Genomic DNA, 18,584 nt, shown 5'->3' with positions numbered 1-18,584 from the left:
GCACACCAGCGCCTGACCGCCCTCCCTAAGCGGGAGACTCAGAACCGCGGCAGTGACCCAGTGCATCCTGTTGTTCCAGAAGAAGTCGACGAGCTTCTTCTGTATCTTGGCGACAAACGCAGGGGGAGGGATCAGAGTAACCAACCGGTACCACAACATGGCGGCCACCAGTTGGTTTATGACCAACGCCCGACCCCTGTAGGACAACACTCGGAGCAATCCTGTCCAGCGTCCTAAGCGAGTGGTGACTTTGGCCTCCAACTCATGCCAGTTCGCCGGCCAGGCGTCCTCGGCCGGGCTGAGGTAGACTCCCAAGTAGAGGAGGTGCGTAGTGCTCCAGGCGAAGGGCCTGAACTCCTCCGGCAGGGAGTCCACCCGCCACTGACCCACCAGGAGTCCAGAACATTTCTCCCAGTTGATCCTGGCGGAGGATGCGTCCGAGTAAATCTGCTGGCATTCCCGCATCCTCCGCAAGTCAACGGGATCCGTGACCATGAGGAGCACGTCATCGGCGTAAGCCGAGTGGACCACCTCCACGCCCGGCCCTTGCAGAGCCAGTCCCGCCAACCTCTTCCGCAAGAGGCGCAGGAAAGGCTCTACGCAAATGGCGTACAACTGGCCGGACATGGGGCATCCCTGACGCACCCCCCTCCCGAAGCGAAGGGGCGCCGTCAAGGACCCGTTAACTTTAATCAGACACTCCGCAGCAGCGTACAGAAGTCGGATCCGGGCGACAAAATGCGTCCCGAACCCGAATGCGCGCAGAGTCCCGAAAAGATACTCGTGATCCACCCTGTCGAACGCCTTCTCCTGATCCAGGGAAAGGAAGGCAACCGACAGACCAGCCCTCTGGGAATGGTGGACCAGGTCCCGGACCAGATGGATGTTATCATGGATAGACCGGCCTGGGACCGTGTAGGACTGGTCGGGGTGGATCATGTGGGCCAGCACGGCGCCAAGGAGAGCAGACATGGCCCTGGCAAAAATTTTGTAATCCGTGCTGAGGAGGGAGACCGGGCGCCAGTTCTTAAGGAGGCGGAGATCGCCCTTCTTAGGCAGCAGGACAATCACCGCCCTGCGCCAAGAGAGGGGCATCTCCCCGGTCGCCAAACATTCCCCCAGGACCCGCGCGTAGTCGCCCCCCAGGACGTCCCAGAACGCCCTGTGGAACTCCACGGTCAGCCCGTCCAGCCCCGGAGACTTCCCCCTAGAGAGCTGGCGGAGGGTGCCGGTCAGCTCCTCCAGACTCAGAGGAGCGTCCAATTTTTCGGTGCCCTCCAGGCTGACCTTCGGCAGGTCCTCCCACAAAACTCTGCGCGCATCCTCGCTGGACAGATCCGGAGAGAACAGAGCCCCGTAATAGGCGCGGGTCTCCGCGCGGATTCCCTCCGGATCCGAGACCGGAGATCCGTCGTCGGCCAGCAGCTCCAAGAGCTGCTTACGGACCCCCCGTCTTTTTTCCAGCGAGTAGAAGAAGGGGGAGCCGCGGTCCAGGTCCCGCAGGAACTGGATCCGCGACCTCACGTACGCGCCTCGGGACCCGACGAGCTGCAGGTCCTTCAGCACGCCCTTCTTCTCTTCGTACACCAACCGCAGGGCCGGGTCCTCGACGACTTGACCGAGACGGGACTCCAGGTCGAGCACCTCCTTCTCCAACCGCCCGACCCGGGCCTCCTGCCTCTTGGTCGACCCCCTCGCATACTCCTGACAGAAGAGACGGACGTGAGCCTTGCCCATGTCCCACCATAGCCTCAAGGAGTGGAAGCCCCCCTGCTTCCTTCTCCAGCCGGCCCAGAACCGACTAAACGACTCCCAGAACCGTGCGTCCTCCAGCAGCAGGTTGTTAAAGTGCCAATACGTGGACCCCCCCGCGCACGCAGCGGAACGAGCTCCGCCCACACCAGGTGGTGGTCCGCGCACGGCACCGGCCGCATGGAGGCCGCCGGAACGCAGGAGACGTATGCCCGGTGTAGTGGCGCTTCTTAGTTTCCAAACAGGCAGCCACTGAGCTGTGGGGTTTTTAACAACGAGTAGACGCGTGTCGAAATAAAACGTTCCCAAACGTAGCTTTGTCTTTTAAACTGTTTACTATAACACTTAACAAACGGAATTACAAAGCAAACACGTATAAACGAACACGGTCAAAAACTGTACTGCTCCAAAGCTCACAACTTCTGCCTCCTTCAACCACGTGCAGTTTAAACTGTAAAATGGCTGCACCCATGTGTGGCTTAGGGACTGTTCCATTGTGGCAAGAATGAAGGGGGTGTCTCGGACTATACTACTGGAGCAAGAAAATAGGGTGTTTCTTAATACAATAAGTCGGTCAGGTAAATTAACTGTATTATGCCATTTAACCACTATTTTAAAGTATTTTCTTAAGCTTTTATGGCTCTTACATTCCGGCCCCTAATTGACTAGGCACATGAAGCATATCAATTACTCAAACATTAAGAGTCATAAACAAATGAGTTCAACATATTTACAATATAAATGTCCACTTTTTTCGTTCAGGAACCTTTCACGCTGCTTCTTGTAGCAGGCAGAGCTTTGTGATCGGTCTTTCCAGGGTCGTGTAACCGTCTGCAAACAATGCATTCAGAGAGTATTTTTCTTATTACGGAATTAGCTCCTGGAATCCAGTATCTTTGTCTTAGCTTCGCAAGCACGTGATTCCTCCCACTGTGTCCAATACTCTGGTGTATATGCTGAAGAATGAGAGTAGCAACCCGGAGGTCCTTAGAAAGGATAGCAGGATGCTTGGCCTCCTCTGGCATAGCAGATTTGTTTAGTCTCCCTCCCACCCTCAGTACTCCATCTTGCAGTGTAGGGTCCAGCTTGTAGATATGACTACCTTTCTTGATTGGAGTATTTCGCTGTAGAGCTTCGATTTCTTCTGGGTATCTTTGTCTTTGACTGAAGCGAACTATCTCCTTCTCAGCCTTGGCCAAATCCTCCACGGTCAATGAATTCTTGCCCAATGTGGTCTTGTGATGATGCGTATACTGCTGTAGAAGCATTCTCTGCTTATCAGGGTTACTTTCAGACTGACTGATAGTGGCTCGGTACTCTTTTCTCTTACCGCTCAGGTGTAGCAGCAATTCTTTCAACCTTAGAAACCATGCAACTGCTTTCCTCAACTGGTGCCATCCTGAGAAATGGTTAACAAGCTTATTCACTGTGTCAAAGTTCTCTTTCGTATTTATGAGATTTACTGTGACTGATCTCTTGACTTCGACGTCGTCTTCAGCAATCTGACTTGGCATATCTGGTCTTTCTGGCCATGATCTCTCTGTTTCCAGCAGATAACTTGGGCCTTGTATCCAAGTTTCACTCCTCATGAAGTTTTCAGCCTTCAATCCTCGTGAGGCTTGATCTGCTGGGTTTAATGAGGTGTTTACGTACCTCCATTGAGATGGTTGTGTAGCTTCTCTAATGGATGAGATTCTGTTTGCTACGAAGGTCTTGAAGCGTATCTTCTCATTCTCTATATACTTCAGCACCGTCGTGCTATCCGTCCAGAAGACAGATTCTTCTAATGGGAGCTGTAACTCTTTCCGCATCACCTGGTCAACTTTAACTGCAACAACCGCTGCCGTCAATTCCAGTCTCGGGATGGTGACCTGCTTCAGCGGAGCCACCCTGGATTTCCCCATGAGGAAGGCACAATGTTTCTGGCCCTGTTGATTTGTCAACAAGAGGTAAGTAGCCGTGCCATAGCCGTCCTCACTGGCGTCCGAGAAATGATGTAGTTGAGCCGTCTTTGTAACTCCAAAACTCGCGGGCTTGATGCATCTACTGACGTTGAAGCTAGAAAGTTGTTGCAAATCTGTCAACCATCTGTGCCATCTCTGAGCTTGACCTTCTGGGATATCTTCATCCCATCCTCTCTTGTCTCTACACAGCTCTCGTAGCATCAGCTTCACCGGCAGAATGAGTGGTGCCAGGAATCTAAGAGGGTCGTAGATGGAACTGACCACGGAGAGAATCCCTCGTCTTGTGGATGGTCTTTCGTTCACCATTATCCTGAAGTTGAACGTGTCTGACTCGATGCACCATTGTACACCAAGAGCTCTCTCGATAGGAAGGACATCGTGGCTCAGGTCCAGATCTTTGACTTCAGTGGCTCTTTCCTTTTCTGGGATAGAAGCTAGAACTGCTCTGCTGTTGCTTATCCACTTAGTCAGATGGAATCCTCCATTCGAACACAGAGTTCTAAGGTCTCTTGACAGTGTGATGGCATCGTCTTCTGTTGACACGGACTTCAGACAGTCGTCGACATAAAAGTTTCTGAAGATTGTCTCCACAGCCTCTGATGGTGCTTTGCCTTTGCCATCTTCTGCAGTTTTTCTGAGAGCGTAGCTTGCATAGCTGGGAGATGATGTGGCTCCGAACAAGTGTACGGCCACTCTACATTCCACTATCGCTTGACTAACGTCGCCATCTGGCCACCAAAGGAAGCGCAGAAGATCAGCATCTTCATCAGGGATTCTAACTTGGTAGAACATTGATTCTATGTCTGCCATCATGGCGACGAGCTCTTGTCTAAACCTAGTCAAGACGCCAATGAGGGTATTAGTAAGATCAGGACCTTGAAGCAGCTGGTCATTCAGTGAAGTTCCTCTGAATGAGGCGGCGCAGTCAAACACTACATGGATCTTTTTCTTCTTTGGGTGATACACCCCGTGATGAGGAATGTACCAGACCCTTCCATCGTCTCTGTTCAACTGTTCCTCGGGCACCTTTACAGCATAGCCTTTCGCTATGATGTTTCTCATGAAGTCTTTGTAGTCTTCATGAAAGTCGGGGTTCTTGTTCAGCTTTCTCTTTAGACTGATGGCGCGTTGCTCTGCTATGCAGCGATTGTTCGGCATCTTCGCGGTCTGTCTTCTCAGTGGCAAACCAATGTGATAGTGGCCATCAATGAACTGTGTAGACCTTGTCATCAAACCCATGAACTGATGGTCTTCTTGTGACATCTCTGTCTTTTCCTCACAGCTGCGTTCTGAGAAGTCTGCGTTGAACTGTTGTATCAACAGCTCTTCAATGCTTGCGATAGAGATGCGATTAACTGTGACGTTTTGTCGTTCCTCCTTGTTCGACTTGTGGCCATCATCTCTCCTTACCGGTCCATTGACTACCCATCCAAGGGCTGTCCTGATGGCGTAGGGTCCGTCATCCTTGCTGTTTATCACCTGCCATGGCTCCATAGTTTTGTAGGCATTGGTTCCAATTAATAGGCCAATTTCTGCTTCAATGTATGCGAGACGCACCTTTTCTAGGTAAGGCCATCTATCCACATCCTTCTGCAGGGCTAGGTTCCCTATTCTAACAGGAATCTCCCTCTGTGTGAAAACATTAGGCAGGTCTATGAAGTCCTTCTCTTCAAGTCCACACACTTCTAGGTCTGACAGGATATAACTTTGCATTGACTTCTCATGACCCATGGTGCGTAATAGGATTTCTGTTCTTCTGCCTCTAACGTTCAGCTGTCGCATGAGTGATTCTGTGCAGAACGTTGCTGAGCTACCTGGATCCATGAAGGCGTAAGTCTCCACAGCCTTCTCACTCCTCTTAGACTTGATCTTTACTGGTACGATGGCAAGAATACAGTCACTGTCACCGGCCCCAGTGAGTCCACAAGTCTCTGGTTCTAGCGACACCAGAGCACTTGAGACAACCTTCTCGTCGGTATTGTTTTCTTCACTCTTCTTAGAGACTTGTTCTTCTTTATGGATATGCAGCAGACTGGGATGTTTCCGAGTGCACTCTCTGCATGTTGTTCTTTGCTTACAGTTTCTACTCAGGTGCCCCTGAGAGAGACATCCAAAGCATAGGCCGTTGCACTTCAGGAATTCGATTCTGCCCTTATGTGGCTGTGCTTTGATGTCGCTGCAGAAATCCAATGTATGATTCTTCTGGCAGAATAAGCATGGCTTCTGAAAGACATTAGCAGACGTCACTGTGCTGCTCTTTTTGGGAGATGAGTTCTGAGACCTTTCTTCCCCAGCCTGAGTGACGATAGTTGCAAAGCTGCTTCCCCTGGAACCACCTTTCCTGAGAGTCTTTGATTCAACAGGCTTGGCTTTCACTCTTCCATCAGTAGTCGGGCTGACATCCTGGATGTTTCCAAACAATGGGTCCCTAGCAATTTTAGCCTGTTTGTCTATGAAGTTCACTAAGTCGGCAAACCTGGCTCTACCTTTCCGTCTCTCCATTATCTCAAAGGCTGTTCTTCTCCATTGTTCTCTCATCCTGTAAGGAAGCTTAGAGATGATGATTCTCATAGTCGTAGGATTGTCCATCTCTTCCATGAATTCAACATCCTCCATGGTGTTGCGACATCCTATGAGGAAAAGAACATATGCGTTCAATGCCTCTCCGTCCTCCGATCTGATCTGTGGCCACTTGGTAGCCTTTTCGATATATGCAGTGGCTATCTTCAGCTCATTACCATAGTGCTCCTGCAGCAACTTCCTGGCTTCTATGTATCCCCGGTCCGGTCTCATGTGTTCACAGCTTCTGACCAGGTCTTGTGGCTTACCACTGGTGTACTGTCCCAGGTAGTACAACTTATCACTGCTGCTCTCTTTTTTGGAGTCAATGGCTTGTTCAAAGGATCTGATGAAGGGCTTATACTTGAGTGGGTCGCCTTGGAACACTGGTATGTCTCTTTGAGGGAGTCGAAACAGATTCTGTTGTTTTACAAGCATCTCTGTAATTTCGTTCTGACGTTGCATCACTCGGTATAGGCTTCTCCCTGTGTCTTCAGGCCTCTGGTGGTCATCAGCAGGGTCTAGTCTAGACCGTCTGACGTCTGGGGTAGCATCACGTGCTCCTGTTAGTGGAGAGGCCACTCTTCCACGCTGTAATGCCAGGGGATTGCCTTCGGGCTCTGTTGTAACTCTTGAAGGTGCCCTGGATCCAACTCTATGTGACGACGTTGACTGGCAGTGGCTCCCGCCATCCCGTGAGCCTTCATAATCTTCGTACGCACTCAACCTGGCGTCTGAGACCTCGATAGCTGTTTTTATCTCCAGCTGTTCTTTCTTTGCCTGCACCTGGGCCCGTTGGGCCTGCAGTTGGGCCTCTTGGACCTGCAGTTGGGCCTCTTCCCGTTCAAGAGCTTGCTTCTCCGCTAAAGATGCTGCGCGCGCCATCAACGCCGCCCGTTCGGCCTCCGCTCTCATGCGTCGCGACGAGCTTGTGGTAGAAGCGACTGACCTGCGTCCAGAAACAGAGCTACCTTCTTTTCGATTTTTGCTCGGTCTGGCGGAAGTCTCTGAAATGCTATCGTCTGGTCCGACTTCATCGTCAACTTTATCTTTCTCTGCTGTATCAGCGTCTTGACGAATCTTTAACATCCACTGTTCCGTGGCCTTGATATAGTCCTTAATGCTGGTTGATTTAAGATCAAACCAGTTGTGCTGATCAGCGTTTCCCTCTTCTTCAGACAGAAGTGCTAATACATCTTCATTGAGTACATTAAATTCTTCATGCAGCTTGGAGAAATCGTAATACATTATGTCTTCAGCTTTCTTAATATTAGCATTATCTTCCATGAGGCGATCAATTATCTTCATTTTTCCAGTTATCTGAGCTAATTTAGCCTTCCTTGCACCTATGCTTCTATGTAACTTCTCTTCCATTGCCTTTGGGGTGAGTTTTATTTCCCTCTTTTGGCCAGCAATCTTTCTGGCTGATGGAAGCTCCTGGCTCTGTAAGGCCTCGGCCATTTTACCCGCAGCTCTTATTTAGCTTCTCAATAGAGTGAACAAAGCAAGTAGCAGTCACTGTACCTTCGCTTTCTTATATTGTCGTCTGGCTCCGTGACCATTCGGGTATACGTTCGCCGACGATTCTGTCCCTTCCTTCTTAGGGAGCAAGTTTTTGACTAATGTAGTGGCGCTTCTTAGTTTCCAAACAGGCAGCCACTGAGCTGTGGGGTTTTTAACGAGTAGACGCGTGTCAAAATAAAACGTTCCCAAACGTAGCTTTGTCTTTTAAACTGTTTACTATAACACTTAACAAACGGAATTACAAAGCAAACACGTATAAACGAACACGGTCAAAAACTGTACTGCTCCAAACCTCACAACTTCTGCCTCCTTCAATCACGTGCAGTTTAAACTGTAAAATGGCTGCACCCATGTGTGGCTTAGGGACTGTTCCATTGTGGCAAGAATGAAGGGGGTGTCTCGGACTATACTACTGGAGCAAGAAAATAGGGGGTTTCTTAATACAATAAGTCGGTCAGGTAAATTAACTGTATTATGCCATTTAACCACTATTTTAAAGTATTTTCTTAAGCTTTTATGGCTCTTACACCCGGGAAATGTAGAGGCGGTCGATTCTGGACGCTCCTCCCCCAGACCTCACGCAAGTGAAGGCGCTGGAGTCAGGATGGAGATTTCGCCAGACGTCCACCAAGTCGAGGGACCCGACCAGGTCCCTCAACTTCTCCATCGCCGCCGGGCTTTGCAGGCGGCCCGTGCGGTCCCTTGCCTTGAGGGTGCAGTTAAAATCCCCCCCGAGGATGACGCACTCGCCCGCGTCGATGGAGCCCAGAAGAGTGGACACTTCTTCAAAGAAGCGCGCTTGCTGCGCACCAGTCTGAGGGGCGTACATGTTCACTAGATGGAGCGGCACGCCCCCCAGGCGAACAGTGACCTGGAGCAAGCGGCCCGGCACGAGCTCCTTGACCCTCAAGATCTCCGGCTGAAAATGCGGGGCCAGCAAGATAGCCACCCCACTGGAAACACTGGAGAGGTGACTCATGCTGACCCCTCCTTGCCACTCCAGGAGCCACGTGGCCTCGTCTCCCGGAACAGTGTGGGTTTCTTGCAGGAAGCACACCGCATACTTCCCGTCCCGAAGGACCGAAAAGTTATTCAATCTGCGGCTAGCTTCCCTGCTGCCGTTGATGTTGAGGCTGGCTATGGTTATCTTCATTTCAGAAGCATATTTCAACCTCTGCTTATGACTAACGGGGGAAGGGAGGGTGGCCGCTGGTCAACCGCCACTCCCTTAGCAGCCCAGTGAGGAACGACCGGAGCTGACGCCGCTCGAGCGGGCTTGCGGCCGCGTCCGCACCCATGGCTCTGACGGCGGCGCGGGCCGACCCGATGAGCAGCGCCAGTTCCGACCATCTTTCGAGGGCCAGCCGGGTCCTGTGATGACCCTGGCACGTGGCCACAAAGTCCCGGAGTTTCTCAACGGGAATGAGGGGGGTCCCGGCGAGGGGCGCGAGGTCATCCATCGCCTCATTGTCGATGGAATCCCAGTCGTCCTCCGCCCCCACCACCGAGTCCCCGTCCTCCTCTGGGGGGTCGCCACCGGCGGCCGACCCGTCCATCACGCAGTGCGCAGTGAGCGGTTCGGCCGCGATGGCCGGCCCCGCCTCCGCCCGGATCCCACCCCCAGGATCGGTAGCGGAGGATTCCTCCCTGGGCTCCTCTAGGGGCGCCGGGCCAGAAGACGGCGGTGGTTCGGAGCCCCCCTCTGCTCCGGGCGCCGGAACGACCGGAGAGATCGGAGAGTATGTAAAAATGTAACTCTCCAAGTCGTCCGGCGCCGGAGACACAGACAGAGGGCCCTCCTCTTCCGCTCCACCGGCCTCCGACCCAGCAGATGGGGTATTACTGTTAAAAAGCCTGACGAGGTCGAGCAGCTCCCGGGGAATGTCCAGGTCGCTTTGGGTGAGCTCATTTTCCGGGAGCTCGCCCGACCCAGACCCCTGGCCGCCCAACCCGTCGAGGGGTAACGGCACTGAAAGGGGGTCGATTTTGGCCGCGGGTTGTTCCGCGACCCCCCCCCCGCGGGCAGGGTCTCGTCCCCATCCCCGGGAGGCACGAGCTGGGCAGACACCTCTGCCTCAGCCTCCCTGGGGACGGGCGACCCCTGCCGCTCGCGGTGGGGGGGGCGCAATACCCGCGGCGGGCGACGACTCCCCCTGTCCGGAGGGACCTTCCGCCTCCTGGTCCTCCTCATCCTCCTGGGGGTCGCGCCTTCTTTTAAGTGCAGCGGGATAGAGGGAGAAATTAAGAGTTCATGGTGCCCTCTGGTGGCGAGGCGAGGCAGAATCTGGGTCATTCCTGACAGTGGGAGTGACTGCACTTGACATCAAGGCAGCATTCTACCGAGTGGGGCATCAAGGAGCCCTAGTAAAATTGAAGTCAATGGGAAACAGGGTGAAAGCTATCCATTGGCTGAAATCATACCTAGCACAAAGGAAGATGGTTGTGGTTGTTGGAGGCCAATCGTCTCAGCCCCAGGACATCGCTGCAGGAGTTCTTCAGGGCAGCGTCCTAGGTCCAACCATCTTCAGCTACTTCATCAATGGCTATCCCTCCATCATAAGGTCAGAAGTGGATGTTCGCAGATGATTGCACAGTGTTCAGTTCTATTCACAACTCCTCAGATAATGAAGCAATCCGTGCCCGCATGCAGCAAGATCTGGACAACATTCAGGCTTGGGCTGATAAGTGGCAAGTAACATTTACGCCACACAAGTGCCAGGCAATGATCATCTCCAACAAGAGAGAGTCTAGCCTCCTCCCTTTAACATTCAACGGGATCACCATTACCAAATCCCCCACCATCAACATCCTGGGGGTCAAAAGTGACCAGAAACTTAACTGGACCAGCCACATAAATACTGTGGTTACAAGAGCAGGTCAAAGGCTGGGTATTCTGTCAGGAGTGTGATGGAATACACTCCACTTGCCTGGATGAGTGCAGCTCCAGCAACACTCAAGAAGCTCGACACCATCGAGGACAAAGCAGCCCACTTGATTGGTACGCCATCCACCACCTTAAACATTCACTCCCACCACCACCGGCATACCATGGCTGCAGTGTGTACCATCTACAAGATGCACTGCAGCAACACGCCAAGGCTCCTTCTACCGCACCACCCAAACCCACAACCTCTATATCACCTAGAAGGATAAGGGCAGCAGACGCATCGGAACACCACCACCAGTTCTCCTCCAAGTCACACACCATTGTGACTTTGAAGTATATTGCCGTTCCTTCATCGTCACTGGGTCAAAATCCTGGAACTCCTTCCCTAACAGTACTGTGGGACTACGTTCACCTCACAGACTGCAACGATTCAAGAAGGCGGCTCACCTTCTCAACGGAAATTAGGGATGGGCAATACATGCTGGCCTTGCCAGCAATGCCTGCATCCCATGAATGAATAAAAAAATAATCAGGCCCTGCCGTTAAATTCGGCTGGTCCTGCAGGAAACATATTCTCCTGGGTTTCCCAACCACTTTCCAACCACCCTGCTCCCGCCGCTCCCTACCCGCCTCCAAATTAAAATTCCAGCCATTATGACAATTATGTTTCCTCCACTTTCAGTGTCAGCCTTGGCGCTGCTCCTTCATCAGGTGAGCGCTCAGAAAGCTTGTGATTTCAAATAAAACTATTGGACTATAACCTGGTGTTGTGTGACTTCTTACATTTGTCCACCCCAGTCCAACACCAGCATCTCCACACCTGAATTAGAAAGTCATGGGTTCAAGCCCCACTCCAGAGTCTTGTGCACATAATCTGAGCTGCCACTTCAGTGCTGCCTTTTGGATGAGATGTTAAACCAAGGCCCTGTCTTCAATCTCAGATCTTAAAGATCCCATGGCACTATTAGAAGAAGAGCAGGGAAGTTCTCCCAGTATCCTGGAACATAGGAACAACATTTATCACTCAATCAACATCACTAAAAGATATTGAATGGCCCAGAAATTCAGGTCGGGGGCTTCCCACGGGTGCAAGCCCCCGACCTGCACTTACCTAGTGCGCCGGCTGTTGTGGTGTTGGCCCGCGTGGGATTCCGATTCTGGGCCTCCTCCAACTGCCGGCGCGCAGTGCTTGCGTATCCCAGGGGCACAGTTAGTTCGATGCGTCCCCTGGGATCACGTGGGCCATGGAGAGCTAATGGTAGCAGGGAATGCTTCATTCATAAGTTTGACAGGAAGAGCTGTCAAACCTATAAATACTATAAGCTCCAAAACATCACTAAAACTTCAAATAATTTTTTTTTAAAACATCACATTTTTAAAATAACTATAAATTACATGAAATAACTATTTTAAACAATAATTTAAATTTTTGAAAAAATTAATTACATTTTCTAACGGGGCTAAAAATAAACTTACCTTTCTTTAAAGTATTTAAAAATAATAAACCTGTGGAAAAAATGTTTTAATTTTGATTGATTCACCACTTACCTTGTTAAAAGCAGGCCTTGCGACTGCTTTTTAAAAGTGTAACTGCTGGAGACTTACCCTCCCGGAGAAACCTGCAAAAAAAACGTAAGTTCGATGCGCACGCGCTGCCTCTCCGGCGCACGCGTTCCACCTGTCAACCCATTCTTTCAGGGGAACGGAAGTGCCGGTTTCCCGCGCATGTGCAGTGCATGCACGAAACCGGCACTTTCGTTGGGCCTACCGTGTGAGTACCCCATGCGTACACACACGTTGGGACCCGAATTTCTGGGCCATTGAATAAAAACAGAAAATGCTGGCAATACTTAGCAGGTCAGGCAGCATCTGTGGAGAAAGAAACAGAGTTAATGGCCGCAATTTTACCAGCGCTCAGAGGTCGAGTTCGGAGGCGGGTCAGCTGTTAATTTCAAAATGATTGACGGTGGGTTGTCAACCCTCCGCAATCCCGCCTCCGTGTGAGTTTCAAGTGTCGGGTCTGCGATCTCAGAACAGACCCGACACCAAGTGGCGGGTGAGGGATTTAAGACACTTAACTCCTTGTTAAGTGCTTGTTAATTGCTATTTGGATAGCCTTTTCCTATTTTTCCACATTTTAAACGGGTTTCATGACGTTCGGAGATCACATCAGGTAAGTATGTCGGGAGTAGCAGCAAGCTGCATAGTTCACAGCTGCAACTGCAGTATAAAAGCTGAACTCTCACATCTGTTCACCTTCAAATGTCAGAGCTGTCTGATTTCAGGATTTGGATGACACATTTGATCTGTCCGGAAGCTGTAAGTGTATGTTGTGAACTCTATATGCACTGTCACCTCCTTGGAGCAAGCTCTTTCAACATTGACAGTTCGCTTCTGCCATCTCAACTTCAGCTGCCATCTATTCCAGCAACATTAGTGCCCTTGAAAAAATCTCACCTTGGTCCTCTGAATCCCTCTACGATCAGCCCCAACACCAATATCACCAGGCACACCAACATCACCAACAACACCAACAACAACACCTACCTTCTGCGCAATCACCTGATGCTGCACAGGACACAGGACATCAGCACCTGACCACATAGCTGCCCGGGACGCCAGGGATGGCCTCACCATGGCCATATTTACTTCACTTGACGCTGCACACCCTGGCTGCCACATGATGCACCAGGTTAACACCACCTCACACCAGCACCATAATACATTCCTACAATGACCAAGCCATTCCTTTCACACTCATCACCATTGCAGGGGATACCATTATGTCTAACCATTCACTGCAACTCACAAAGACACTTCCAAAGGTGAACACAGATCTGTACAATAAGGCAAAGTGTTGAAAATAAAGATTTCAATGTTTGACAACTCATTAACAGAAAATTTACATGAACATTGCATAACACATCCAATTGCCTACCCTTATGTGTTGTTAGTTGGTATGATTGGACTAGGATGAGGGTGAGTGTGAGGGGTGGCTAGTGAGATGGGGAAGTGATAATGTAGATATAGAGGAATTGGTGGAGGTGCAAGGTAAGTTGCTGTAAGTAAGGATGTGCAGGAGTAGGGTAGGAAAGGCAGAGTGATGTGGATGTGATGAGTGGCACAGCAGGATGAGGTTGAGTGTGGCTTTGCAGTAACGTTTCGTGATCTACTGAGATCATTGAAAGGTTTGCACCACTGCAGCCAGGGACTCCTGACAACATCCCTGCTTGTGTCCTCCTGGCCAATGTGCAACCAGGCTGCATTGGTGATGTGCCAAATAACTGCCTGAATCCATGAGGTTAAAGCTTAAAACTAAGGGCTTTTATTAAGTAAGAACATGGCATCAAGTTAACACAGTCATCACCGACCCAGCCCTTGGTAGAACATTCCAGAAGAGGGGCGGGGCTAGGGAGGAGCATTAGTGGTTACACCGGTGGAACATTCCAGATATTAACAAGTACAACAACAACAATACAAATGCCAGAACACAGAGTTATTTCATCACATTCACCCCCTGCTATAGATCCAGTCTGTCAGGAGGTCTGATAATCCTCTGGGAACGACGTAACTCTTGTTGAGGCTCCTCCCGGAGTACTAACTCCGGTTCATTCGAATTCCCAGAATCATCAGTATTTTCCACACTGAGGGTTTGTGTCTCTGAAGGTCCAATACCACGATTGAAAACTCTACTCTCAGAGTCGAACTCTTTTCGAGCACCAGCAGGTGCAAGATCTTTAATAGAGACCGTATCCTCTCGCCCATCCGGATATTGAATATACACATACTGGACCAGTCTTGTGGCCTCTCACATGTCTGCGCAACAACACAGGGCCCGTGGTCATCAACCATGTGGGTAACATTACTCCATTAGTAGCTTTTCTTGGAAAACTAAACATCCTTTCATGAGGGGTGGCATTCGTCGCTGTACACAAAAGAGACCTTATGGAATGCAGCACGTCTGGCAGGACATCCTGCCAGCGAGAGGTCGGTAAGCCTCGCGACTTCAAAGACAGTATGATAGCCTTCCACACTGTCGCATTTTCTTTCTTGACCTGCCCATTACCACGAGGGTTATAGCTGGTAGTTCTATTCGTTGCAATCCCTTTCAATAGCAAAAACTGTCGCAATTCTTCACTCATAAAGGAAGAACCCCTATCACTATGTATATAGTTAGGCATGCCAAACAAGGAAAACAGTTGGCAGAGGCATTTAATTACAACAGCACTAGTCACATCCGGACAGGGGATAACAAAAGGGAACCAAGAGTACTCGTCTATAATATTAAGAAAATAGACATTACGGTCGTTTGATGGAAGGGGACCTTTAAAATTGAGACTCAAACGCTCAAATGGTCGAGTTGCTTTAATAAGATGAGCTGGCTCAGACGGCTTATAGAAGCGGGGTTTGCATTCAGCACAAACACGACAGGTTCTAGTCATTGTCCGGACCTCCTCAATAGAGTAGGGTAGATTGTGGGACTTAATGAAGTGGCTCATTCTGGTAACCCCAGGGTGGCAGAGTGCGTCGTGGAGACTTTGAAGCTTATCTATACCTAGACTAGCACATACTCCTCGTGACAAAGCATCCGATGGCTCATTAAATACTCCAGGCCTGTACTGAATATCATAGTCATATGTTGACAGTTCTATTTGCCATCTTAAAATCTTATCATTTTTGATCTTGCCTCTCTGCTTAGTGTTGAACATAAAGGCCACGGACCGCTGGTCAGTAATGAGCGTAAAACGTTGGCCAGCGAGATAATGTCTCCAATACCTGACTGCTTCGATAATCGCCTGTGCCTCCTTTTCCACTGAAGAATGTCGAACTTCTGGTCCTTGCAATGTATGAGAGAAGAAAGTTACTGGTCTACCAGCTTGGTTAAGAGTTGCTGCCAACGCAAAATCAGATGCATCACTTTCCACTTGAAAAGGGATCTTCTCATCCATGGCACATACCACTGCCTTCTCAATGTCCTGTTTGATATTAAGGAAAGCCTCCTGAGCTTCCGCCGATAGCAGAAAAGACGTCGACTTAATAAGAGGTCGAACTTTATCTGAGTAGTTAGCCACCCACTGGGTATAGTACAAGAAGAATCCCAGACACCTCCTTAAGGCTTTTACAGTGTGAGGTAAAGGTAATTCCTTAAGTGGGCATAATCTTTCAGGATCTGGCCCGATTACCCCATTCTCCACAACGCAACCAAGAATACACAAACGTGTAGTATTGAAGGTACACTTGTTTTTGTTGTAGGTCAGGTTTAACCTCTTTGCAGTCTCTAGGAACTTTGCGAGATTTTGATCATGCTCCCGTTGGTCGCGCCCACAGATAGTAACATTGCCCAGGTACGGGAATGTTGCTTCCAACGCGTATTCATCCACCATACGATCCATCTCCCGTTGGAAGACGGGTACCCCATTCGTCACTCCAAAGGGCACCCTAAGGAATTGGTACAAGCGCCCATTAGCTTCGAAGGCCATATAAGGTCGATCTTCTATTTTAATGGGGAGTTGATGGTAGGCAGACTTTAAATCAATGGTGGAGAACACGCGGTACTGAGCTATCTGGTTCACCATCTCAGAAATACGAGGCAAAGGATAGGCGTCTAATTGGGTATACAAGTTTATAGTCTGGCTATAATCGACCACAAGTCTTTTCTTTTCATTAGTTTTAACCACCACCACCTGGGCACGCCACGGGCTATCACTGTGTTCAATGATTCCGTCCCGTTGAAGCCTTTCCACTTCCTCTTTTATAAATGTTTTATCTTCTGAACTATACCGTCGACTCTTAGTCGCTATAGGTCTACAATTAGGAGCAAGGTTCGCGAACAAAGAAGGCGGACTTACTTTTAAAGTAGAAAGGCCGCAGACTGTGAGTGGAGGCTGAGATCCACCATACTTAAGGGTAACGCTCTCATGCTGACACTGGAAGCCCAAGCCTAAAATTAAGTTCACACACAACTGAGGTAATATGAGGAGTTTAAAGTCCTTACACTCCGTATCCTTAACGGTCAATGTGACTTTACAATATCCAGTTACCTCCGAAGTAAGGGACTTGGACGCCATCACAATTTCACTTCGAGTAGGATACACCTTCAATGAACAGGAGTTGTTAACACGGTTGGGGTGTATAAAACTTTCAGTACTGCCACAGTCTATCAAACACCCAGTAGGATGACCGTTAATCTTGATGTCCATCATAGATTTCGACAAGGAACACGGTATGGTCTGGTCAACCGTAGCCGAGGCTAGAGTAAAACGATGGGCGGCAGCAGAGAAGACATTGGGTACAGGATTACCCTTACACACTTTACTAAAATGTCCCCATTTCTTACATTTAAAACAGGTAGCCTCTCTGGCTGGGCATCTTTGCCTGGGGTGTTTAGATTGGCCACAAAAGTAACACTTAGACCCATGGGGTACAGCCGCAACAATAGGATTAAGTGGCGGCTCCATTGGTGTTATGGATGCCTCCATACTCGGAACACACGAGGTTGAGAGAGACGCATGGGCTGATGCATACACTTCTAAATTCTTCTGGGCTACATCTAACGATCGAGCAGTAGCGACGACCGTTTTTAAAACTAACGAGTCGTTCTCGAGGAGTCTCTGTCTAATATAATTAGATCGGAGGCCAGATATGAAAGAATCGCGGATGGCTTCTTCCTGATACACTATGGCAGAGACAGCCTTGTAGTTGCAATCCTTTTACAAAGCCTTAAGGTCCTGCAGGAAATCGTCCAGGGATTCCTCGGGTAATTGCCTGCGAGTATACAAAAGATACCTGGCGTATACTTCGTTAACCGACTTAAGGTACTGGGCCTTAAGGGCTGTGAGGGCCTCTTCATATGTAGTAATATCTTCAATTATCGAGTAAGTTTGATGACTTATCAAGTTGGTTAGAAGACCCAACTTGTTAACTGTCGAATCAACCGATGTGATGAAGTTTTCAAAACATCGAAGCCAATGCGTAAATTTCTTCGACGCGTCTGCCGAATGGGGATCGATATCCAGACGCTCTGGTTTCAAAAATCAATCCATCTTCCAAAAGTTCTTACTTAATAAAATTGATGTGCCAAGTAACTGCCTGAATCCATGAGGTTAAATCTTAAAACTAAAGGCTTTTATTAAGTAAGAACATGGCATCAAGTTAACACAGTCATCACCAACCCAGCCCTTGGTAGAACATTCCAGAAGAGGGGCGGGGCTAGGGAGGAGCATTAGTGGTTACACCGGTGGAACATTCCAGACATTAACAAGTACAACAACAACAACAACAATACAAATGCCAGAACACAGAGTTATGTCATCACATTTGGTGTCCTGGGGAGGTCTCTTCCGCCCATGGGAAGGGAAGTGAACCTCCCTGCGTGCTGTGACTCCCTCCATAAGCATATGGAGGAAGTCATGCGTGAGCCTGGGTGCAGCCGTGCACCTTTCTGCAGTGCTTGTCAGTGTTTACAGCACCTCAATGCTGCAGAACACTGATAGCAAAACTGTCAAAAGCAATGTGGCCGTGGTCCCTTTAAGGAAACCGGCTGATGACGCGTCATCAAATGACGTCATCAGACCCGCTTTCTATTAATTGGCTGGGAACTCCGCAGGGTGGGCTTAACAAAGCCAATCTACGGAAAATCATTTTCAGAGAGCGGCTACAGACGGGAGTGGGACCGGAACCTGCCAACTAGCTCTCCTGCCACCATCCCGCCTCCACAAGGAAAATACTGCCCAATGTTTCAGGTCAATAACCTTTCATCAGAACTGGAAAAAAGTAGAGATGTAACAGGTTTTAAGCAAGTACAGAGGCAGAGAAAGGAGGAGGGGAGGAAAGAACAAAAGGGAAGATCTGTGATAGGGTGGAAGACCAGTGAGATTAAATGACAAATGATTAAATCA

Source organism: Somniosus microcephalus, chromosome 10, assembly GCF_052327205.1.
Source record: "Somniosus microcephalus isolate GS21.2 chromosome 10, FLI_Smic_1.0, whole genome shotgun sequence".
Lineage (NCBI taxonomy): Eukaryota > Metazoa > Chordata > Chondrichthyes > Squaliformes > Somniosidae > Somniosus > Somniosus microcephalus.
The sequence above is the reverse complement of the archived record's forward strand: the minus strand, read 5'-3'. Positions refer to the sequence as shown.